The sequence below is a fragment of the Staurois parvus genome, unplaced genomic scaffold (genome assembly GCF_062004578.1).
Source record: "Staurois parvus isolate SC_StPar_1 unplaced genomic scaffold, SC_StPar_1.0 ptg000662l, whole genome shotgun sequence".
NCBI lineage: Eukaryota > Metazoa > Chordata > Amphibia > Anura > Ranidae > Staurois > Staurois parvus.
Window position 1 is genome coordinate 782,704 of NW_028318458.1, and position 23,993 is coordinate 806,696.

Genomic DNA, 23,993 nt, shown 5'->3' on the forward strand with positions numbered 1-23,993 from the left:
GTTTTTTTCCAGGGTGAGTAGACAGTGTATGTTGCAAGCTCTGTTAGATGCAGAGTTGGCGATTTCGGCTCCTGAGGAAAATGGTGGAGGGCAAAGGAGCTTTGAAAGCTTGAGCTGCTGATGACTTTTCCCTGGATATGGCTTCTTGCAAAGCTTGAAAGATGCAGAGTAGCGGCTTTCAGCCATTAAGGACTCCAAGTGGCAGAAAAAGCCTAGAGAAGAGTGCCCCGTGTGAGGATCGAACTCACGACCTTCAGATTATGAGACTGACGCGCTACCTACTGCGCTAACGAGGCTGCGTGCTGGAAGATGGGCACTTGTCCCCCCTGCCCACCACGCTTGGAAGACCATGGCGGTGCTAGTTTTCTTCTCGCTTTGGTTTTCTCTATTTCTCCCACAGCAGCCTTGGCAGTTTTCCCATATGGTCTAGCGGTTAGGATTCCTGGTTTTCACCCAGGCGCCCCGGATTCGACTCCCGGTATGGGAAATGCAAAATATTTTAGTGACACGCTTGCTCCTGCTGCTTAAACCTGCCAAACTCTTTTCCCCTTGCAACCTCAAATCATTCCCTTGTTGGCAAAGTACCAAGCAACGCAACATACATGCTCTGCTTCAACAACCCCTAGTGCTTTACTTCCAACTGCTTTACAAATCTGCCCGCATAGTCCAGCGGGTCTTGCTGCTTTGCCTCCCTCTCTCTACGCTCATTTTGAGGACAATTTATCAAAGAGTCGAAAGACATGCGAAGACTAAAAACTTGCAAACACTCACAGTCATCACTGACCGGTCATAAAAACCCAATGAAATCAACGAAGAAAACCCCAGGCGACATTAAGAATATTCCGTCCCCACCTTGCCTTCATGGAAGGAAAACAAAACAAAACAAAGGCCTACACTATGGCAGGACTGGTGGACCCAGTTTTGGTGCCGCAGATAAAACAGAAACAAATCATTGCACATTCTTACAAAGAAACAACATCCACAGTGGTTTTCATACGCTGAGAGCAAACCATGAACTAAAGGCAAAGCCAAAGAGCCTCGGCTTTTCATGTGCCAAGAGAAAAGGGTGAAACTGAGAAGGACCAGAAAGATCTTTCACTCTTTTTTTGAAAAAAAAAAACCAAAAACTCTTTACATTCCTCTCTGTCTCTTCAATTTCATTCCCTGTCTTGTCCAAGTGCTGAGCAATGGGGCACATGTGCTTGCTTTCAACAATCCTTATTGGGCTTGATATGAAATTGCTTTTGGAAATCTGGCCTTTCATTTCAAAGAGGTTGCTGCTTTTCTTCCGCTTTTCGCCACTCCTTCTATAAGATGCTGAGAGACACTATTAAAAAGCCTTTGAAACATAGCAAAGTGAAGCAAAAACACTCAATGCCCATTTCAGAAGCGGTCCTTCTCCAGTTTCCCACAGTTGCTAAAAAGGGCCTAATCCACGTCAAGGCTGGGAGTCCAACGTTTGCGGGTAAAGATAGGAGGGAATGCTATTTCTTTTGGGCTTCTTTCCAAGGAAGCCAAATCCATGCACAAATCATTTCCCACCGGTAATCATGCAGTGAGGAAAAGCGGCGAAAGGGGGAAGTTAAAGTACCCGTGCTATTCAAAGGCAAAGAAAGCGTTTTGAAATCAGGGAGGACAACAAGGTGGGGACTTTTCCCATTTTTCCCACCTTTGTAAAAGCCCTTTTGGATCCTCTGTTCTGTTTTCTTTCTGTGTGATGAAAGGGAGTGAAGCCCATGACATGGTGGATGTGTGGAAAATGCATGTGTTTTTTTCCAGGGTGAGTAGACAGTGTATGTTGCAAGCTCTGTTAGATGCAGAGTTGGCGATTTCGGCTCCTGAGGAAAATGGTGGAGGGCAAAGGAGCTTTGAAAGCTTGAGCTTCTGATGACTTTTCCCTGGATATGGCTTCTTGCAAAGCTTGAAAGATGCAGAGTAGCGGCTTTCAGCCATTAAGGACTCCAAGTGGCAGAAAAAGCCTAGAGAAGAGTGCCCCGTGTGAGGATCGAACTCACGACCTTCAGATTATGAGACTGACGCGATACCTACTGCGCTAACGAGGCTGCGTGCTGGAAGATGGGCACTTGTCCCCCCTGCCCACCACGCTTGGAAGACCATGGCGGTGCTAGTTTTCTTCTCGCTTTGGTTTTCTCTATTTCTCCCACAGCAGCCTTGGCAGTTTTCCCATATGGTCTAGCGGTTAGGATTCCTGGTTTTCACCCAGGCGGCCCGGGTTCGACTCCCGGTATGGGAAATGCAAGATATTTTAGTGACACGCTTGCTCCTGCTGCTTAAACCTGCCAAACTCTTTTCCCCTTGCAACCTCAAATCATTCCCTTGTTGGCAAAGTACCAAGCAACGCAACATACATGCTCTGCTTCAACAACCCCTAGTGCTTTACTTCCAACTGCTTTACAAATCTGCCCGCATAGTCCAGCGGGTCTTGCTGCTTTACCTCCCTCTCTCTACGCTCATTTTGAGGACAATTTATCAAAGAGTCGAAAGACATGCGAAGACTAAAAACTTGCAAACACTCACAGTCATCACTGACCGGTCATAAAAACCCAATGAAATCAACGAAGAAAACCCCAGGCGACATTAAGAATATTCCATCCCCACCTTGCCTTCATGGAAGGAAAACAAAACAAAACAAAGGCCTACACTATGGCAGGACTGGTGGACCCAGTTTTGGTGCTGCAGATAAAACAGAAACAAATCATTGCACATTCTTACAAAGAAACAACATCCACAGTGGTTATCATACACTGAGAGCAAACCATGAACTAAAGGCAAAGCCAAAGAGCCTCGGCTTTTCATGTGCCAAGAGAAAAGGGTGAAACTGAGAAGGACCAGAAAGATCTTTCACTCTTTTTTTGAAAAAAAAAACCCAAAAACTCTTTACATTCCTCTCTGTCTCTTCAATTTCATTCCCTGTCTTGTCCAAGTGCTGAGCAATGGGGCACATGTGCTTGCTTTCAACAAGCCTTATTGGGCTTGATATGAAATTGCTTTTGGAAATCTGGCCTTTCATTTCAAAGAGGTTGCTGCTTTTCTTCCGCTGTTCGCCACTCCTTCTATAAGATGCTGAGAGACACTATTAAAAAGCCTTTGAAACATAGCAAAGTGAAGCAAAAACACTCAATGCCCATTTCAGAAGCGGTCCTTCTCCAGTTTCCCACAGTTGCTAAAAAGGGCCTAATCCACGTCAAGGCTGGGAGTCCAACATTTGAGGGTAAAGATAGGAGGGAATGCTTTTTCTTTTGGGCTTCTTTCCAAGGAAGCCAAATCCATGCACAAATCATTTCCCACCGGTAATCATGCAGTGAGGAAAAGCGACGAAAGGGGGAAGTTAAAGTACCCGTGCTATTCAAAGGCAAAGAAAGCGTTTTGAAATCAGGGAGGACAACAAGGTGGGGACTTTTCCCATTTTTCCCACCTTTGTAAAAGCCCTTTTGGATCCTCTGTTCTGTTTTCTTTCTGTGTGATGAAAGGGAGTGAAGCCCGTGACATGGTGGATGTGTGGAAAATGCATGTGTTTTTTTCCAGGGTGAGTAGACAGTGTATGTTGCAAGCTCTGTTAGATGCAGAGTTGGCGATTTCGGCTCCTGAGGAAAATGGTGGAGGGCAAAGGAGCTTTGAAAGCTTGAGCTGCTGATGACTTTTCCCTGGATATGGCTTCTTGCAAAGCTTGAAAGATGCAGAGTAGCGGCTTTCAGCCATTAAGGACTCCAAGTGGCAGAAAAAGCCTAGAGAAGAGTGCCCCGTGTGAGGATCGAACTCACGACCTTCAGATTATGAGACTGACGCGCTACCTACTGCGCTAACGAGGCTGCGTGCTGGAAGATGGGCACTTGTCCCCCCTGCCCACCACGCTTGGAAGACCATGGCGGTGCTAGTTTTCTTCTCGCTTTGGTTTTCTCTATTTCTCCCACAGCAGCCTTGGCAGTTTTCCCATATGGTCTAGCGGTTAGGATTCCTGGTAGCCCTCCAGCAACCAGTTCATGTAGATTTCATAATGGCTAATAAACACGCATCTAAACAGTCATTTCGCACACTTTCCGTGGCCTCTCTCAACGCAAGGGGCCTAAATGTGCCTGAAAAACGCTCGCAACTACTCACTTATATGAAGAGCCTACGTGCAGATGTGATCTTTGTCCAAGAAACTCATTTTCGAGCAGACCAAGTCCCTAAATTCTCTAATGTTAACTACCCCACGGCATTTCACTCAGTTAATGCGGAAGTAAAAGCTAAGGGGGTATCCATTTTGCTTTCTAAAACGCTCCCGTTTGAACTTGCTGAGTCTCTTGAAGATCCCGAGGGCAGGTTCCTTTTTCTCAAAGGCACCCTCTTTAATAAACCGCTTTCCCTAGTCAATGTTTATAGTCCTAATACTGCACAAGTAAGCTTTTTTCGTAAAATCACCAAGTTACTTGCTACATTTCAATCGGGTATCCTGATTCTGGGAGGCGATTTTAATGTGGCTCTGAACCCACTGGAAGATACGTCCTCGGGGTTTTCCTCCATACCGTTCCAAGCACTCAAACAAATCAAACTTGAATTGAAAGACCTTCTCCTTCATGATACATGGCGTACCCTTCACCCTTCGGACAGAGATTATACCTTTTATTCTGCTCCTCACAAACGCCACTCTAGAATCGACTACTTCTTTCTCTCGCAAAACGATTTAAATACCTTGCAGTCTGCCTCGATCGAACCAAAGATCCTCTCAGATCACCACCCGATTATGATAACGTTGCTATTCCTGGATACACCAGGCATATCCAAAATATGGAGACTGGATCCATTTCTCCTTACGGATTCCTCAGTTACCCTCCAGATCCGTGATTCTTTGACAAACTACTTTCGAGAAAATACATCCTTGGAAACGACCCCTCTCGTACGGTGGGAAGCACACAAATGTGTAATACGTGGACTTATAATGTCAATCTCAGCTGCGCGAAAACGTCGGGCTCAAGCATCATTTTCTTCTTTATTGCAAAAAGTTCGCTCACTTGAGTGCGCACATAAACGATCTATAGCCTTAAGATCGGCTACTGAACTAGATCGAGCACGACAACAACTCCGCGATGTCGTAGAGAAGAAAACTAAACGTAATTTTACTCTACAACAGAAGCTTTTCTATGAACATGGCAATAAGAGTGGCAAATTTCTTGCTCGGGCGCTACAATCTAAAAAGGCAGCTCGACACATTTATCAGCTCCATTCCAAGCATGGACGCCTACTGAAAACGTCGTCGGAAATCGCGGCGGAATTTGAAGAGTTTTACTCTAACCTATACAACCTACCTTTACAGCCCAAACCAACAGGTGACATTAGGCCACGTAAGACTATTATAAAGGCCTTCCTCACGCAATATCTCCCCAAACCAGTTTCAAGGACACAAGCGAAAGAATTGGAGGGAGCTTTGACGCTACAGGAACTACAACAGGCTATTACACAGTTGAAACCTGGTAAAAGCCCAGGACCCGATGGCTTTATCAACTCTTACTACAAATCTTTTCTTGACATTTTAGCGCTTCCATTTCTACAGGCCTTCAACACATTAGACACGCCAGGACAATCTATGAGTCATCTTTCGGAGGCTCACATTACGGTTATACCCAAAGAGAATAAAGACCAAACTTCTACAGTGAATTATCGTCCGATTTCGCTATTAAATGTTGATCTAAAGATCTTTGCTAAAATTCTGGCTAACCGCTTACTACCTGTTATAGACTCCATCATATCTCAGGACCAGGTGGGCTTTGTTCCGGGCAGAGAGGCCAGAGATAACACAATTAGGGCCATTAATATACATCACTGGCTACTTCAAAAGCGACAACCTGGATTTTTTCTCTCTTTAGATGCCGAAAAGGCGTTTGACAGACTAGCATGGGATTACCTGGAGGCAGTTTTGATTGGACTAGGACTACCTTTGCGCTTTTTGACTTTTATTATGTCTCTATATATAGCCCCCACAGCGCGAGTGCGCGTTAATGGTCACCTTTCGGACTCCTTCTCAATTGGCAACGGGACTAGACAGGGATGCCCCTTGTCACCCCTCTTATTTATCCTTACATTGGAACCTTTATTGAATTGCATTAAGGATAATGCTAACATCAAGGGGATTTTGATCAATGACAAACTACATAAAGTGGCAGCCTTTGCTGATGACATACTTCTTTTCCTAACAGACCCGCATATCACGTTGCCAAACTTGCTACAAGATTTCAAACTATTTCAGTACTTGGCTAACTTTAAAATCAATTTTTCTAAATCTCAAGCACTTAATGTATCATTAACTCCGGATGTGTTGAAACAAGCGACATCAAATTTTCCTTTTACTTGGCAACGTGAAGCTATCACTTATTTAGGAATCCAATTACCAACACATCTTTCGGAATTATATACAAAAAATTTTCTACCCCTCTTACGTGACATCTCCAAAGACCTACAGACATGGAATAAACCCTGGTTTTCTTGGTTTGGTAGGGCAGCTATACTAAAGATGAACGTGCTCCCCAGAATATTATATCTTTTGCAGACAATACCAATCCAATTACCAAACTCATTCTTCAAATCCTATAGAACGCTCTGTACCTCCTTTCTTTGGTATAATAAACGCCCAAGAATTAGCTTTGCCCAACTCACCTTGCCCAAGAGGAGTGGAGGTATAGGACTTCCGGATATTCACCGTTATTACAGGTCCTGTCACCTAGCCAGAATAGTGGACTGGACAACAAACCACACTCGTAAGGTGTGGGTTGGTGTAGAGGCTGATTTCTCAAAGATACCACTCTCCACCTCCCCGTGGCTGAAAACCTCTCACGTCCCTTCCGAGTTTCGAGAACACCCACTTATAGGTCCCACTCTATGCTGTAGTGCTCAGTTGTTCCAGAAAAAAGAACTATCTTCCTTTCCGAGCCCTCTTACTCCGATCAAATTGAATCCGGACTTTATTCCAGGGATTTCTCCGACCTTTCTCGCTGGGTATGGCCGTGATGAGAGTCTTACAGTGGGTCAATTCTTCAAAGATTCTAGCCTCTTATCTACAGAAGACATTGCAAAGACGTGGCCATCCATTACACTAACACCATGGATGTATAGACAAATACACCATTTCTTACGTAACTCCCCACATCTAAAAGACTATTCAAGACCGCTTACTGCATTTGAGAAGCTCTGCTTTACGGACATCCCCCAGCGGCATGTTATATCTAAGCTCTATTCCTATCTTGAAAGTACTAACACATCTCATTCGCGGAAGACCTGTTCAGCCTGGCAACGTGACCTACAACTTCAAATCTCACCAGAGGACTGGGACCACATTTACGACCATATGCATAAAGGCTCCATTTGTGTCTCTACACAAGAAGGCAATTATAAATTATTTTCCAGATGGTACAGAGTTCCGTCTTGGGTTAGTAAATTTGATCCTAACGCCTCAGATCTATGCTGGAGATGTTCCCGGGCAACAGGTACTCTTCTACATATCTGGTGGGACTGCCCGCGGCTGCAACCCTTCTGGAGAAAAGTTTTGGACATAATCACTCAAGTAACTACATACACCCTAGACTTTACCCCAGCACAATGTCTACTTCATCATTCCTCACTTTCTGTGCGGACTTATCGTAGGTCGCTTGCTTTACACATGATAAATGCGGCAAGACAGTGTATTCCGGTCCATTGGCGATCGGAATACGTTCCCACCGTGCGAGAGTGGATTCTTAGGATCATCAGGATCGCAGAGATGGAGGAGCTGATTTCAGTGGCAAAAGAACACCCCGAGAGATTCAGGAAGACTTGGGCGTGTTGGAATCATTTCCAAACTACCGATACTTATCATTGTCTAATGAAGGAATGAGCGAGAGGAGGTTTGGTGACACGGAAACCCCTAGAACGTTCACTTCAGGAATAGTTCCATTACGGGACTTTAACGAAATTGTATTTCTAAGTAATGATTGAATCTGTCTCAGCCTGGAAGCTGCTAACTGATATGACTGGTTTGGTTATGCCTATTTAGTTATATACCTCATCCTTCCCCCATTCACCTCCCCCCCCCCCTCTTCCCCCCCCCCCTTTTTTTTTTTTTTTTTTTTTTTTTTCTTTCTCTCTCTCTACCTCTCTCTACCTCTCTCTCTCTCTCTCTTCATCTGTATTCGTCCCCTACGTCCCTCCTCGCCCCACTATGATATTTTTTCTCATACTCTTCCTCCATTCCCTTGCTCATTTCATTCCCATCTCTTCTTTCTCTCTTTTTCACCTCTTTACCATATTCTAACTAACTATATTTTTCATAAGGTACAGAGTACTTACAGACACACAGGTGTAACAATACTCCTCCAATCTAATCTATAATGTTCAAGTACGGAATCCTAAGACATATATGCCTTGAGTTGACACGACTATTGCTATATACCTCACTGTCCTGTTTCTTTAGATCTCCCTACACTAGGACTATTGTACCCCGTATTTCTATAAATTACTTACTGCTAACATCATTGCTATGGGTATATACGGTGCCTTCCCCTTAGGACTGTATTTCAGGTTGAGCTACGATTTACTTCTATGTCCTGAACCCGTCTGCGTTACGGGAGAACATGCTTAAAGACTCGCGCGGACTGCGTTCCGTATTTGTTTATGACTTGTTATGCCTTTCATATCTCAATAAAATTTCTTGGAAAAAAAAAAAAAAAAAAAAAGGATTCCTGGTTTTCACCCAGGCGCCCCGGATTCGACTCCCGTTATGGGAAATGCAAGATATTTTAGTGACACGCTTGCTCCTGCTGCTTAAACCTGCCAAACTCTTTTCCCCTTGCAACCTCAAATCATTCCCTTGTTGGCAAAGTACCAAGCAACGCAACATACATGCTCTGCTTCAACAACCCCTAGTGCTTTACTTCCAACTGCTTTACAAATCTGCCCGCATAGTCCAGCGGGTCTTGCTGCTTTGCCTCCCTCTCTCTACGCTCATTTTGAGGACAATTTATCAAAGAGTCGAAAGACATGCGAAGACTAAAAACTTGCAAACACTCACAGTCATCACTGACCGGTCATAAAAACCCAATGAAATCAACGAAGAAAACCCCAGGCGACATTAAGAATATTCCGTCCCCACCTTGCCTTCATGGAAGGAAAACAAAACAAAACAAAGGCCTACACTATGGCAGGACTGGTGGACCCAGTTTTGGTGCCGCAGATAAAACAGAAACAAATCATTGCACATTCTTACAAAGAAACAACATCCACAGTGGTTTTCATACGCTGAGAGCAAACCATGAACTAAAGGCAAAGCCAAAGAGCCTCGGCTTTTCATGTGCCAAGAGAAAAGGGTGAAACTGAGAAGGACCAGAAAGATCTTTCACTCTTTTTTTGAAAAAAAAAAACCAAAAACTCTTTACATTCCTCTCTGTCTCTTCAATTTCATTCCCTGTCTTGTCCAAGTGCTGAGCAATGGGGCACATGTGCTTGCTTTCAACAAGCCTTATTGGGCTTGATATGAAATTGCTTTTGGAAATCTGGCCTTTCATTTCAAAGAGGTTGCTGCTTTTCTTCCGCTTTTCGCCACTCCTTCTATAAGATGCTGAGAGACACTATTAAAAAGCCTTTGAAACATAGCAAAGTGAAGCAAAAACACTCAATGCCCATTTCAGAAGCGGTCCTTCTCCAGTTTCCCACAGTTGCTAAAAAGGGCCTAATCCACGTCAAGGCTGGGAGTCCAACGTTTGCGCTTAAAGATAGGAGGGAATGCTATTTCTTTTGGGCTTCTTTCCAAGGAAGCCAAATCCATGCACAAATCATTTCCCACCGGTAATCATGCAGTGAGGAAAAGCGGCGAAAGGGGGAAGTTAAAGTACCCGTGCTGTTCAAAGGCAAAGAAGGCGTTTTGAAATCAGGGAGAACAACAAGGTGGGGACTTTTCCCATTTTTCCCACCTTTGTAAAAGCCCTTTTGGATCCTCTGTTCTGTTTTCTTTCTGTGTGATGAAAGGGAGTGAAGCCCGTGACATGGTGGATGTGTGGAAAATGCATGTGTTTTTTTCCAGGGTGAGTAGACAGTGTATGTTGCAAGCTCTGTTAGATGCAGAGTTGGCGATTTCGGCTCCTGAGGAAAATGGTGGAGGGCAAAGGAGCTTTGAAAGCTTGAGCTGCTGATGACTTTTCCCTGGATATGGCTTGTTGCAAAGCTTGAAAGATGCAGAGTAGCGGCTTTCAGCCATTAAGGACTCCAAGTGGCAGAAAAAGCCTAGAGAAGAGTGCCCCGTGTGAGGATCGAACTCACGAGTTTCAGATTATGAGACTGACGCGCTACCTACTGCGATAACGAGGCTGCGTGCTGGAAGATGGGCACTTGTCCCCCCTGCCCACCACGCTTGGAAGACCATGGCGGTGCTAGTTTTCTTCTCGCTTTGGTTTTCTCTATTTCTCCCACAGCAGCCTTGGCAGTTTTCCCATATGGTCTAGCGGTTAGGATTCCTGGTTTTCACCCAGGCGCCCCGGATTCGACTCCCGGTATGGGAAATGCAAAATATTTTAGTGACACGCTTGCTCCTGCTGCTTAAACCTGCCAAACTCTTTTCCCCTTGCAACCTCAAATCATTCCCTTGTTGGCAAAGTACCAAGCAACGCAACATACATGCTCTGCTTCAACAACCCCTAGTGCTTTACTTCCAACTGCTTTACAAATCTGCCCGCATAGTCCAGCGGGTCTTGCTGCTTTGCCTCCCTCTCTCTACGCTCATTTTGAGGACAATTTATCAAAGAGTCGAAAGACATGCGAAGACTAAAAACTTGCAAACACTCACAGTCATCACTGACCGGTCATAAAAACCCAATGAAATCAACGAAGAAAACCCCAGGCGACATTAAGAATATTCCGTCCCCACCTTGCCTTCATGGAAGGAAAACAAACAAAACAAAGGCCTACACTATGGCAGGACTGGTGGACCCAGTTTTGGTGCCGCAGATAAAACAGAAACAAATCATTGCACATTCTTACAAAGAAACAACATCCACAGTGGTTTTCATACACTGAGAGCAAACCATGAACTAAAGGCAAAGCCAAAGAGCCTCGGCTTTTCATGTGCCAAGAGAAAAGGGTGAAACTGAGAAGGACCAGAAAGATCTTTCACTCTTTTTTTGAAAAAAAAAAACCAAAAACTCTTTACATTCCTCTCTGTCTCTTCAATTTCATTCCCTGTCTTGTCCAAGTGCTGAGCAATGGGGCACATGTGCTTGCTTTCAACAAGCCTTATTGGGCTTGATATGAAATTGCTTTTGGAAATCTGGCCTTTCATTTCAAAGAGGTTGCTGCTTTTCTTCCGCTTTTCGCCACTCCTTCTATAAGATGCTGAGAGACACTATTAAAAAGCCTTTGAAACATAGCAAAGTGAAGCAAAAACACTCAATGCCCATTTCAGAAGCGGTCCTTCTCCAGTTTCCCACAGTTGCTAAAAAGGGCCTAATCCACGTCAAGGCTGGGAGTCCAACGTTTGCGCTTAAAGATAGGAGGGAATGCTATTTCTTTTGGGCTTCTTTCCAAGGAAGCCAAATCCATGCACAAATCATTTCCCACCGGTAATCATGCAGTGAGGAAAAGCGGCGAAAGGGGGAAGTTAAAGTACCCGTGCTGTTCAAAGGCAAAGAAGGCGTTTTGAAATCAGGGAGGACAACAAGGTGGGGACTTTTCCCATTTTTCCCACCTTTGTAAAAGCCCTTTTGGATCCTCTGTTCTGTTTTCTTTCTGTGTGATGAAAGGGAGTGAAGCCCGTGACATGGTGGATGTGTGGAAAATGCATGTGTTTTTTTCCAGGGTGAGTAGACAGTGTATGTTGCAAGCTCTGTTAGATGCAGAGTTGGCGATTTCGGCTCCTGAGGAAAATGGTGGAGGGCAAAGGAGCTTTGAAAGCTTGAGCTGCTGATGACTTTTCCCTGGATATGGCTTCTTGCAAAGCTTGAAAGATGCAGAGTAGCGGCTTTCAGCCATTAAGGACTCCAAGTGGCAGAAAAAGCCTAGAGAAGAGTGCCCCGTGTGAGGATCGAACTCACGACCTTCAGATTATGAGACTGACGCGCTACCTACTGCGCTAACGAGGCTGCGTGCTGGAAGATGGGCACTTGTCCCCCCTGCCCACCACGCTTGGAAGACCATGGCGGTGCTAGTTTTCTTCTCGCTTTGGTTTTCTCTATTTCTCCCACAGCAGCCTTGGCAGTTTTCCCATATGGTCTAGCGGTTAGGATTCCTGGTTTTCACCCAGGCGCCCCGGATTCGACTCCCGGTATGGGAAATGCAAAATATTTTAGTGACACGCTTGCTCCTGCTGCTTAAACCTGCCAAACTCTTTTCCCCTTGCAACCTCAAATCATTCCCTTGTTGGCAAAGTACCAAGCAACGCAACATACATGCTCTGCTTCAACAACCCCTAGTGCTTTACTTCCAACTGCTTTACAAATCTGCCCGCATAGTCCAGCGGGTCTTGCTGCTTTGCCTCCCTCTCTCTACGCTCATTTTGAGGACAATTTATCAAAGAGTCGAAAGACATGCGAACACTAAAAACTTGCAAACACTCACAGTCATCACTGACCGGTCATAAAAACCCAATGAAATCAACGAAGAAAACCCCAGGCGACATTAAGAATATTCCGTCCCCACCTTGCCTTCATGGAAGGAAAACAAAACAAAACAAAGGCCTACACTATGGCAGGACTGGTGGACCCAGTTTTGGTGCCGCAGATAAAACAGAAACAAATCATTGCACATTCTTACAAAGAAACAACATCCACAGTGGTTTTCATACGCTGAGAGCAAACCATGAACTAAAGGCAAAGCCAAAGAGCCTCGGCTTTTCATGTGCCAAGAGAAAAGGGTGAAACTGAGAAAGACCAGAAAGATCTTTCACTCTTTTTTTGAAAAAAAAACCCCAAAAACTCTTTACATTCCTCTCTGTCTCTTCAATTTCATTCCCTGTCTTGTCCAAGTGCTGAGCAATGGGGCACATGTGCTTGCTTTCAACAAGCCTTATTGGGCTTGATATGAAATTGCTTTTGGAAATCTGGCCTTTCATTTCAAAGAGGTTGCTGCTTTTCTTCCGCTTTTCGCCACTCCTTCTATAAGATGCTGAGAGACACTATTAAAAAGCCTTTGAAACATAGCAAAGTGAAGCAAAAACACTCAATGCCCATTTCAGAAGCGGTCCTTCTCCAGTTTCCCACAGTTGCTAAAAAAGGGCCTAATCCACGTCAAGGCTGGGAGTCCAACGTTTGCGCTTAAAGATAGGAGGGAATGCTATTTCTTTTGGGCTTCTTTCCAAGGAAGCCAAATCCATGCACAAATCATTTCCCACCGGTAATCATGCAGTGAGGAAAAGCGGCGAAAGGGGGAAGTTAAAGTACCCGTGCTGTTCAAAGGCAAAGAAGGCGTTTTGAAATCAGGGAGGACAACAAGGTGGGGACTTTTCCCATTTTTCCCACCTTTGTAAAAGCCCTTTTGGATCCTCTGTTCTGTTTTCTTTCTGTGTGATGAAAGGGAGTGAAGCCCGTGACATGGTGGATGTGTGGAAAATGCATGTGTTTTTTTCCAGGGTGAGTAGACAGTGTATGTTGCAAGCTCTGTTAGATGCAGAGTTGGCGATTTCGGCTCCTGAGGAAAATGGTGGAGGGCAAAGGAGCTTTGAAAGCTTGAGCTGCTGATGACTTTTCCCTGGATATGGCTTCTTACAAAGCTTGAAAGATGCAGAGTAGCGGCTTTCAGCCATTAAGGACTCCAAGTGGCAGAAAAAGCCTAGAGAAGAGTGCCCTGTGTGAGGATCGAACTCACGACCTTCAGATTATGAGACTGACGCGCTACCTACTGCGCTAACGAGGCTGCGTGCTGGAAGATGGGCACTTGTCCCCCCTGCCCACCACGCTTGGAAGACCATGGCGGTGCTAGTTTTCTTCTCGCTTTGGTTTTCTCTATTTCTCCCACAGCAGCCTTGGCAGTTTTCCCATATGGTCTAGCGGTTAGGATTCCTGGTTTTCACCCAGGCGCCCCGGATTCGACTCCCGGTATGGGAAATGCAAAATATTTTAGTGACACGCTTGCTCCTGCTGCTTAAACCTGCCAAACTCTTTTCCCCTTGCAACCTCAAATCATTCCCTTGTTGGCAAAGTACCAAGCAACGCAACATACATGCTCTGCTTCAACAACCCCTAGTGCTTTACTTCCAACTGCTTTACAAATCTGCCCGCATAGTCCAGCGGGTCTTGCTGCTTTGCCTCCCTCTCTCTACGCTCATTTTGAGGACAATTTATCAAAGAGTCGAAAGACATGCGAAGACTAAAAACTTGCAAACACTCACAGTCATCACTGACCGGTCATAAAAACCCAATGAAATCAACGAAGAAAACCCCAGGCGACATTAAGAATATTCCGTCCCCACCTTGCCTTCATGGAAGGAAAACAAAACAAAACAAAGGCCTACACTATGGCAGGACTGGTGGACCCAGTTTTGGTGCCGCAGATAAAACAGAAACAAATCATTGCACATTCTTACAAAGAAACAACATCCACAGTGGTTTTCATACGCTGAGAGCAAACCATGAACTAAAGGCAAAGCCAAAGAGCCTCGGCTTTTCATGTGCCAAGAGAAAAGGGTGAAACTGAGAAGGACCAGAAAGATCTTTCACTCTTTTTTTGAAAAAAAAAAACCAAAAACTCTTTACATTCCTCTCTGTCTCCTCAATTTCATTCCCTGTCTTGTCCAAGTGCTGAGCAATGGGGCACATGTGCTTGCTTTCAACAAGCCTTATTGGGCTTGATATGAAATTGCTTTTGGAAATCTGGCCTTTCATTTCAAAGAGGTTGCTGCTTTTCTTCCGCTTTTCGCCACTCCTTCTATAAGATGCTGAGAGACACTATTAAAAAGCCTTTGAAACATAGCAAAGTGAAGCAAAAACACTCAATGCCCATTTCAGAAGCGGTCCTTCTCCAGTTTCCCACAGTTGCTAAAAAGGGCCTAATCCACGTCAAGGCTGGGAGTCCAACGTTTGCGGGTAAAGATAGGAGGGAATGCTATTTCTTTTGGGCTTCTTTCCAAGGAAGCCAAATCCATGCACAAATCATTTCCCACCGGTAATCATGCAGTGAGGAAAAGCGGCGAAAGGGGGAAGTTAATGTACCCGTGCTATTCAAAGGCAAAGAAAGCGTTTTGAAATCAGGGAGGACAACAAGGTGGGGACTTTTCCCATTTTTCCCACCTTTGTAAAAGCCCTTTTGGATCCTCTGTTCTGTTTTCTTTCTGTGTGATGAAAGGGAGTGAAGCCCGTGACATGGTGGATGTGTGGAAAATGCATGTGTTTTTTTCCAGGGTGAGTAGACAGTGTATGTTGCAAGCTCTGTTAGATGCAGAGTTGGCGATTTCGGCTCCTGAGGAAAATGGTGGAGGGCAAAGGAGCTTTGAAAGCTTGAGCTGCTGATGACTTTTCCCTGGATATGGCTTCTTGCAAAGCTTGAAAGATGCAGAGTAGCGGCTTTCAGCCATTAAGGACTCCAAGTGGCAGAAAAAGCCTAGAGAAGAGTGCCTCGTGTGAGGATCGAACTCACGACCTTCAGATTATGAGACTGACGCGCTCCGTACTGCGCTAACGAGGCTGCGTGCTGGAAGATGGGCACTTGTCCCCCCTGCCCACCACGCTTGGAAGACCATGGCGGTGCTAGTTTTCTTCTCGCTTTGGTTTTCTCTATTTCTCCCACAGCAGGCTTGGCAGTTTTCCCATATGGTCTAGCGGTTAGGATTCCTGGTTTTCGCCAGGGTTCGACTCCCGGTATGGGAAATGCAAGACATTTTAGTGACACGCTTGCTCCTGCTGCTTAAACCTGCCAAACTCTTTTTCCCCTTGCAACCTCAAATCATTCCCTTGTTGGCAAAGTACCAAGCAACGCAACATACATGCTCTGCTTCAACAACCCCTAGTGCTTTACTTCCAACTGCTTTACAAATCTGCCCGCATAGTCCAGCGGGTCTTGCTGCTTTGCCTCCCTCTCTCTACGCTCATTTTGAGGACAATTTATCAAAGAGTCGAAAGACATGCGAAGACTAAAAACTTGCAAACACTCACAGTCATCACTGACCGGTCATAAAAACCCAATGAAATCAACGAAGAAAACCCCAGGCGACATTAAGAATATTCCGTCCCCACCTTGCCTTCCTGGAAGGAAAACAAAACAAAACAAAGGCCTACACTATGGCAGGACTGGTGGACCCAGTTTTGGTGCCGCAGATAAAACAGAAACAAATCATTGCACATTCTTACAAAGAAACAACATCCACAGTGGTTTTCATACGCTGAGAGCAAACCATGAACTAAAGGCAAAGCCAAAGAGCCTCGGCTTTTTATGTGCCAAGAGAAAAGGGTGAAACTGAGAAGGACCAGAAAGATCTTTCACTCTTTTTTTGAAAAAAAAAAACCAAAAACTCTTTACATTCCTCTCTGTCTCCTCAATTTCATTCCCTGTCTTGTCCAAGTGCTGAGCAATGGGGCACATGTGCTTGCTTTCAACAAGCCTTATTGGGCTTGATATGAAATTGCTTTTGGAAATCTGGCCTTTCATTTCAAAGAGGTTGCTGCTTTTCTTCCGCTTTTCGCCACTCCTTCTATAAGATGCTGAGAGACACTATTAAAAAGCCTTTGAAACATAGCAAAGTGAAGCAAAAACACTCAATGCCCATTTCAGAAGCGGTCCTTCTCCAGTTTCCCACAGTTGCTAAAAAGGGCCTAATCCACGTCAAGGCTGGGAGTCCAACGTTTGCGGGTAAAGATAGGAGGGAATGCTATTTCTTTTGGGCTTCTTTCCAAGGAAGCCAAATCCATGCACAAATCATTTCCCACCGGTAATCATGCAGTGAGGAAAAGCGGCGAAAGGGGGAAGTTAAAGTACCCGTGCTGTTCAAAGGCAAAGAAGGCGTTTTGAAATCAGGGAGGACAACAAGGTGGGGACTTTTCCCATTTTTCCCACCTTTGTAAAAGCCCTTTTGGATCCCCTGTTCTGTTTTCTTTCTGTGTGATGAAAGGGAGTGAAGCCCGTGACATGGTGGATGTGTGGAAAATGCATGTGTTTTTTTCCAGGGTGAGTAGACAGTGTATGTTGCAAGCTCTGTTAGATGCAGAGTTGGCGATTTCGGCTCCTGAGGAAAATAGTGGAGGGCAAAGGAGCTTTGAAAGCTTGAGCTGCTGATGACTTTTCCCTGGTTATGGCTTCTTGTAAAGCTTGAAAGATGCAGAGTAGCGGCTTTCAGCCATTAAGGACTCAAAGTGGCAAAAAAAGCCTAGAGAAGAGTGCCCCGTGTGAGGATCGAACTCACGACCTTCAGATTATGAGACTGACGCGCTACCTACTGCGCTAACGAGGCTGCGTGCTGGAAGATGGGCACTTGTCCCCCCTGCCCACCACGCTTGGAAGACCATGGCGGTGCTAGTTTTCTTCTCGCTTTGGTTTTCTCTATTTCTCCCACAGCAGCCTTGGCAGTTTTCCCATATGGTCTAGCGGTTAGGATTCCTGGTTTTCACCCAGGCGGCCTGGGTTCGACTCCCGGTATGGGAAATGCAAGACATTTTAGTGACACGCTTGCTCCTGCTGCTTAAACCTGCCAAACTCTTTTCCCCTTGCAACCTCAAATCATTCCCTTGTTGGCAAAGTACCAAGCAACGCAACATACATGCTCTGCTTCAACAACCCCTAGTGCTTTACTTCCAACTGCTTTACAAATCTGCCCGCATAGTCCAGCGGGTCTTGCTGCTTTGCCTCCCTCTCTCTACGCTCATTTTGAGGACAATTTATCAAAGAGTCGAAAGACATGCGAAGACTAAAAACTTGCAAACACTCACAGTCATCACTGACCGGTCATAAAAACCCAATGAAATCAACGAAGAAAACCCCAGGCAACATTAAGAATATTCCGTCCCCACCTTGCCTTCATGGAAGGAAAACAAAACAAAACAAAGGCCTACACTATGGCAGGACTGGTGGACCCAGTTTTGGTGCCGCAGATAAAACAGAAACAAATCATTGCACATTCTTACAAAGAAACAACATCCACAGTGGTTATCATACGCTGAGAGCAAACCATGAACTAAAGGCAAAGCCAAAGAGCCTCGGCTTTTCATGTGCCAAGAGAAAAGGGTGAAACTGAGAAGGACCAGAAAGATCTTTCACTCTTTTTTTGAAAAAAAAAAAACCAAAAACTCTTTACATTCCTCTCTGTCTCTTCAATTTCATTCCCTGTCTTGTCCAAGTGCTGAGCAATGGGGCACATGTGCTTGCTTTCAACAAGCCTTATTGGGCTTGATATGAAATTGCTTTTGGAAATCTGGCCTTTCATTTCAAAGAGGTTGCTGCTTTTCTTCCGCTTTTCGCCACTCCTTCTATAAGATGCTGAGAGACACTATTAAAAAGCCTTTGAAACATAGCAAAGTGAACAAAAACACTCAATGCCCATTTCAGAAGCGGTCCTTCTCCAGTTTCCCACAGTTGCTAAAAAGGGCCTAATCCACGTCAAGGCTGGGAGTCCAACGTTTGCGGGTAAAGATAGGACGGAATGCTATTTCTTTTGGGCTTCTTTCCAAGGAAGCCAAATCCATGCACAAATCATTTCCCACCGGTAATCATGCAGTGAGGAAAAGCGGCGAAAGGGGGAAGTTAAAGTACCCGTGCTGTTCAAAGGCAAAGAAGGCGTTTTGAAATCAGGGAGGACAACAAGGTGGGGACTTTTCCCATTTTTCCCACCTTTGTAAAAGCCCTTTTGGATCCTCTGTTCTGTTTTCTTTCTGTGTGATGAAAGGGAGTGAAGCCCGTGACATGGTGGATGTGTGGAAAATGCATGTGTTTTTTTCCAGGGTGAGTAGACAGTGTATGTTGCAAGCTCTGTGAGATGCAGAGTTGGCGATTTCGGCTCCTGAGGAAAATGGTGGAGGGCAAAGGAGCTTTGAAAGCTTGAGCTGCTGATGACTTTTCCCTGGATATGGCTTCTTGCAAAGCTTGAAAGATGCAGAGTAGCTGCTTTCAGCCATTAAGGACTCCAAGTGGCAGAAAAAGCCTAGAAAAGCGTGCCCCGTGTGAGGATCGAACTCACGACCTTCAGATTATGAGACTGACGCGCTACCTACTGCGCTAACGAGGCTGCGTGCTGGATGATGGGCACTTGTCCCTCCTGCCCACCACGCTTGGAAGACCATGGCGGTGCTAGTTTTCTTCTCGCTTTGGTTTACTCTATTTCTCCCACAGCAACCTTGGCAGTTTTCCCATATGGTCTAGCGGTTAGGATTCCTGGTTTTCACCCAGGCGGCCCGTGTTCGTCTCCCTGTATGGGAAATGCAAGCCATTTTAGTGACACGCTTGCTCCTGCTGCTTAAACCTGCCAAACTCTTTTCCCCTTGCAACCTCAAATCATTCCCTTGTTGGCAAAGTACCAAGCAACGCAACATACATGCTCTGCTTCAACAACCCCTAGTGCTTTACTTCCAACTGCTTTACAAATCTGCCCGCATAGTCCAGCGGGTCTTGCTGCTTTGCCTCCCTCTCTCTACGCTCATTTTGAGGACAATTTATCAAAGAGTCGAAAGACATGCGAAGACTAAAAACTTGCAAACACTCACAGTCATCACTGACCGGTCATAAAAACCCAATGAAATCAACGAAGAAAACCCCAGGCGACATTAAGAATATTCCGTCCCCACCTTGCCTTCATGGAAGGAAAACAAAACAAAACAAAGGCCTACACTATGGCAGGACTGGTGGACCCAGTTTTGGTGCCGCAGATAAAACAGAAACAAATCATTGCACATTCTTACAAAGAAACAACATCCACAGTGGTTATCATACGCTGAGAGCAAACCATGAACTAAAGGCAAAGCCAAAGAGCCTCGGCTTTTCATGTGCCAAGAGAAAAGGGTGAAACTGAGAAGGACCAGAAAGATCTTTCACTCTTTTTTTGAAAAAAAAAAAACCAAAAACTCTTTACATTCCTCTCTGTCTCTTCAATTTCATTCCCTGTCTTGTCCAAGGGCTGAGCAATGGGGCACATGTGCTTGCTTTCAACAAGCCTTATTGGGCTTGATATGAAATTGCTTTTGGAAATCTGGCCTTTCATTTCAAAGAGGTTGCTGCTTTTCTTCCGCTTTTCGCCACTCCTTCTATAAGATGCTGAGAGACACTATTAAAAAGCCTTTGAAACATAGCAAAGTGAAGCAAAAACACTCAATGCCCATTTCAGAAGCGGTCCTTCTCCAGTTTCCCACAGTTGCTAAAAAGGGCCTAATCCACGTCAAGGCTGGGAGTCCAACGTTTGCGGGTAAAGATAGGAGGGAATGCTATTTCTTTTGGGCTTCTTTCCAAGGAAGCCAAATCCATGCACAAATCATTTCCCACCAGTAATCATGCAGTGAGGAAAAGCGGCGAAAGGGGGAAGTTAATGTACCCGTGCTATTCAAAGGCAAAGAAAGCGTTTTGAAATCAGGGAGGACAACAAGGTGGGGACTTTTCCCATTTTTCCCACCTTTGTAAAAGCCCTTTTGGATCCTCTGTTCTGTTTTCTTTCTGTGTGATGAAAGGGAGTGAAGCCCGTGACATGGTGGATGTGTGGAAAATGCATGTGTTTTTTTCCAGGGTGAGTAGACAGTGTATGTTGCAAGCTCTGTTAGATGCAGAGTTGGCGATTTCGGCTCATGAGGAAAATGGTGGAGGGCAAAGGAGCTTTGAAAGCTTGAGCTGCTGATGACTTTTCCCTGGATATGGCTTCTTGCAAAGCTTGAAAGATGCAGAGTAGCGGCTTTCAGCCATTAAGGACTCCAAGTGGCAGAAAAAGCCTAGAGAAGAGTGCCCCGTGTGAGGATCGAACTCACGACCTTCAGATTATGAGACTGATGCGCTACCTACTGCGCTAACGAGGCTGCGTGCTGGAAGATGGGCACTTGTCCCCCCTGCCCACCACGCTTGGAAGACCATGGCGGTGCTAGTTTTCTTCTCGCTTTGGTTTTCTCTATTTCTCCCACAGCAGCCTTGGCAGTTTTCCCATATGGTCTAGCGGTTAGGATTCCTGGTTTTCACCCAGGCGGCCCGGGTTCGACTCCCGGTATGGGAAATGCAAGATATTTTAGTGACACGCTTGCTCCTGCTGCTTAAACCTGCCAAACTCTTTTCCCCTTGCAACCTCAAATCATTCCCTTGTTGGCAAAGTACCAAGCAACGCAACATACATGCTCTGCTTCAACAACCCCTAGTGCTTTACTTCCAACTGCTTTACAAATCTGCCCGCATAGTCCAGCGGGTCTTGCTGCTTTGCCTCCCTCTCTCTACGCTCATTTTGAGGACAATTTATCAAAGAGTCGAAAGACATGCGAAGACTAAAAACTTGCAAACACTCACAGTCATCACTGACCGGTCATAAAAACCCAATGAAATCAACGAAGAAAACCCCAGGCGACATTAAGAATATTCCGTCCCCACCTTGCCTTCATGGAAGGAAAACAAAACAAAACAAAGGCCTACACTATGGCAGGACTGGTGGACCCAGTTTTGGTGCCGCAGATAAAACAGAAACAAATCATTGCACATTCTTACAAAGAAACAACATCCACAGTGGTTATCATACGCTGAGAGCAAACCATGAACTAAAGGCAAAGCCAAAGAGCCTCGGCTTTTCATGTGCCAAGAGAAAAGGGTGAAACTGAGAAGGACCAGAAAGATCTTTCACTCTTTTTTTGAAAAAAAAAAACCAAAAACTCTTTACATTCCTCTCTGTCTCTTCAATTTCATTCCCTGTCTTGTCCAAGTGCTGAGCAATGGGGCACATGTGCTTGCTTTCAACAAGCCTTATTGGGCTTGATATGAAATTGCTTTTGGAAATCTGGCCTTTCATTTCAAAGAGGTTGCTGCTTTTCTTCCGCTTTTCGCCACTCCTTCTATAAGATGCTGAGAGACACTATTAAAAAGCCTTTGAAACATAGCAAAGTGAAGCAAAAACACTCAATGCCCATTTCAGAAGCGGTCCTTCTTCAGTTTCCCACAGTTGCTAAAAAGGGCCTAATCCACGTCAAGGCTGGGAGTCCAACGTTTGCGGGTAAAGATAGGAGGGAATGCTATTTCTTTTGGGCTTCTTTCCAAGGAAGCCAAATCCATGCACAAATCATTTCCCACCGGTAATCATGCAGTGAGGAAAAGCGGCGAAAGGGGGAAGTTAAAGTACCCGTGCTGTTCAAAGGCAAAGAAGGCGTTTTGAAATCAGGGAGGACAACAAGGTGGAGACTTTTCCCATTTTTCCCACCTTTGTAAAAGCCCTTTTGGATCCTCTGTTCTGTTTTCTTTCTGTGTGATGAAAGGGAGTGAAGCCCGTGACATGGTGGATGTGTGGAAAATGCATGTGTTTTTTTCCAGGGTGAGTAGACAGTGTATGTTGCAAGCTCTGTTAGATGCAGAGTTGGCGATTTCGGCTCCTGAGGAAAATGGTGGAGGGCAAAGGAGCTTTGAAAGCTTGAGCTGCTGATGACTTTTCCCTGGATATGGCTTCTTGCAAAGCTTGAAAGATGCAGAGTAGCGGCTTTCAGCCATTAAGGACTCCAAGTGGCAGAAAAAGCCTAGAAAAGCGTGCCCCGTGTGAGGATCGAACTCACGACCTTCAGATTATGAGACTGACGCGCTACCTACTGCGCTAACGAGGCTGCGTGCTAGATGATGGGCACTTGTCCCCCCTGCCCACCACGCTTGGAAGACCATGGCGGTGCTAGTTTTCTTCTCACTTTGGTTTACTCTATTTCTCCCACAGCAGCCTTGGCAGTTTTCCCATATGGTCTAGCGGTTAGGATTCCTGGTTTTCACCCAGGCGGCCCGTGTTCGTCTCCCAGTATGGGAAATGCAAGCCATTTTAGTGACACGCTTGCTCCTGCTGCTTAAACCTGCCAAACTCTTTTCCCCTTGCAACCTCAAATCATTCCCTTGTTGGCAAAGTACCAAGCAACGCAACATACATGCTCTGCTTCAACAACCCCTAGTGCTTTACTTCCAACTGCTTTACAAATCTGCCCGCATAGTCCAGCGGGTCTTGCTGCTTTGCCTCCCTCTCTCTACGCTCATTTTGAGGACAATTTATCAAAGAGTCGAAAGACATGCAAAGACTAAAAACTTGCAAACACTCACAGTCATCACTGACCGGTCATAAAAACCCAATGAAATCAACGAAGAAAACCCCAGGCGACATTAAGAATATTCCGTCCCCACCTTGCCTTCATGGAAGGAAAACAAAACAAAACAAAGGCCTACACTATGGCAGGACTGGTGGACCCAGTTTTGGTGCCGCAGATAAAACAGAAACAAATCATTGCACATTCTTACAAAGAAACAACATCCACAGTGGTTATCATACGCTGAGAGCAAACCATGAACTAAAGGCAAAGCCAAAGAGCCTCGGCTTTTCATGTGCCAAGAGAAAAGGGTGAAACTGAGAAGGACCAGAAAGATCTTTCACTCTTTTTTTGAAAAAAAAAAACCAAAAACTCTTTACATTCCTCTCTGTCTCTTCAATTTCATTCCCTGTCTTGTCCAAGTGCTGAGCAATGGGGCACATGTGCTTGCTTTCAACAAGCCTTATTGGGCTTGATATGAAATTGCTTTTGGAAATCTGGCCTTTCATTTCAAAGAGGTTGCTGCTTTTCTTCCGCTTTTCGCCACTCCTTCTATAAGATGCTGAGAGACACTATTAAAAAGCCTTTGAAACATAGCAAAGTGAAGCAAAAACACTCAATGCCCATTTCAGAAGCGGTCCTTCTCCAGTTTCCCACAGTTGCTAAAAAGGGCCTAATCCACGTCAAGGCTGGGAGTCCAACGTTTGCGGGTAAAGATAGGACGGAATGCTATTTCTTTTGGGCTTCTTTCCAAGGAAGCCAAATCCATTCACAAATCATTTCCCACCGGTAATCATGCAATGAGGAAAAGCGGCGAAAGGGGGAAGTTAAAGTACCCGTGCT

General features: G+C 45.2%; 18 non-coding genes across 18 annotated transcripts; 7 read left to right on the forward strand and 11 right to left on the reverse strand.

Moving 5' to 3' along the window:
* Positions 1-223: 223 nt before the first annotated feature.
* On the reverse strand, positions 224-296 carry TRNAM-CAU (transfer RNA methionine (anticodon CAU)). The gene has a single exon. It is a non-coding gene; the product is annotated as a tRNA-Met (tRNA).
* A 119-nt stretch (positions 297-415) lies between these two features.
* On the forward strand, positions 416-487 carry TRNAE-UUC (transfer RNA glutamic acid (anticodon UUC)). Its single transcript has one exon. It is a non-coding gene; the product is annotated as a tRNA-Glu (tRNA).
* Positions 488-1,990: 1,503 nt separating this feature from the next.
* On the reverse strand, positions 1,991-2,063 carry TRNAM-CAU (transfer RNA methionine (anticodon CAU)). The gene has a single exon. It is a non-coding gene; the product is annotated as a tRNA-Met (tRNA).
* A 119-nt stretch (positions 2,064-2,182) lies between these two features.
* On the forward strand, positions 2,183-2,254 carry TRNAE-UUC (transfer RNA glutamic acid (anticodon UUC)). Its single transcript has one exon. It is a non-coding gene; the product is annotated as a tRNA-Glu (tRNA).
* Positions 2,255-3,757: 1,503 nt separating this feature from the next.
* Positions 3,758-3,830, reverse strand: TRNAM-CAU (transfer RNA methionine (anticodon CAU)). Its single transcript has one exon. It is a non-coding gene; the product is annotated as a tRNA-Met (tRNA).
* Positions 3,831-10,256: 6,426 nt separating this feature from the next.
* Positions 10,257-10,329, reverse strand: TRNAM-CAU (transfer RNA methionine (anticodon CAU)). The gene has a single exon. It is a non-coding gene; the product is annotated as a tRNA-Met (tRNA).
* Positions 10,330-10,448: 119 nt separating this feature from the next.
* TRNAE-UUC (transfer RNA glutamic acid (anticodon UUC)) lies at positions 10,449-10,520 on the forward strand. Its single transcript has one exon. It is a non-coding gene; the product is annotated as a tRNA-Glu (tRNA).
* A 1,502-nt stretch (positions 10,521-12,022) lies between these two features.
* On the reverse strand, positions 12,023-12,095 carry TRNAM-CAU (transfer RNA methionine (anticodon CAU)). Its single transcript has one exon. It is a non-coding gene; the product is annotated as a tRNA-Met (tRNA).
* A 119-nt stretch (positions 12,096-12,214) lies between these two features.
* On the forward strand, positions 12,215-12,286 carry TRNAE-UUC (transfer RNA glutamic acid (anticodon UUC)). Its single transcript has one exon. It is a non-coding gene; the product is annotated as a tRNA-Glu (tRNA).
* A 1,504-nt stretch (positions 12,287-13,790) lies between these two features.
* TRNAM-CAU (transfer RNA methionine (anticodon CAU)) lies at positions 13,791-13,863 on the reverse strand. Its single transcript has one exon. It is a non-coding gene; the product is annotated as a tRNA-Met (tRNA).
* A 119-nt stretch (positions 13,864-13,982) lies between these two features.
* On the forward strand, positions 13,983-14,054 carry TRNAE-UUC (transfer RNA glutamic acid (anticodon UUC)). Its single transcript has one exon. It is a non-coding gene; the product is annotated as a tRNA-Glu (tRNA).
* A 1,503-nt stretch (positions 14,055-15,557) lies between these two features.
* TRNAM-CAU (transfer RNA methionine (anticodon CAU)) lies at positions 15,558-15,630 on the reverse strand. Its single transcript has one exon. It is a non-coding gene; the product is annotated as a tRNA-Met (tRNA).
* A 1,686-nt stretch (positions 15,631-17,316) lies between these two features.
* Positions 17,317-17,389, reverse strand: TRNAM-CAU (transfer RNA methionine (anticodon CAU)). Its single transcript has one exon. It is a non-coding gene; the product is annotated as a tRNA-Met (tRNA).
* Positions 17,390-17,508: 119 nt separating this feature from the next.
* On the forward strand, positions 17,509-17,580 carry TRNAE-UUC (transfer RNA glutamic acid (anticodon UUC)). Its single transcript has one exon. It is a non-coding gene; the product is annotated as a tRNA-Glu (tRNA).
* A 1,503-nt stretch (positions 17,581-19,083) lies between these two features.
* TRNAM-CAU (transfer RNA methionine (anticodon CAU)) lies at positions 19,084-19,156 on the reverse strand. Its single transcript has one exon. It is a non-coding gene; the product is annotated as a tRNA-Met (tRNA).
* A 1,695-nt stretch (positions 19,157-20,851) lies between these two features.
* On the reverse strand, positions 20,852-20,924 carry TRNAM-CAU (transfer RNA methionine (anticodon CAU)). Its single transcript has one exon. It is a non-coding gene; the product is annotated as a tRNA-Met (tRNA).
* A 119-nt stretch (positions 20,925-21,043) lies between these two features.
* TRNAE-UUC (transfer RNA glutamic acid (anticodon UUC)) lies at positions 21,044-21,115 on the forward strand. The gene has a single exon. It is a non-coding gene; the product is annotated as a tRNA-Glu (tRNA).
* A 1,503-nt stretch (positions 21,116-22,618) lies between these two features.
* On the reverse strand, positions 22,619-22,691 carry TRNAM-CAU (transfer RNA methionine (anticodon CAU)). The gene has a single exon. It is a non-coding gene; the product is annotated as a tRNA-Met (tRNA).
* Between the last annotated feature and the right edge of the window lie 1,302 nt (positions 22,692-23,993).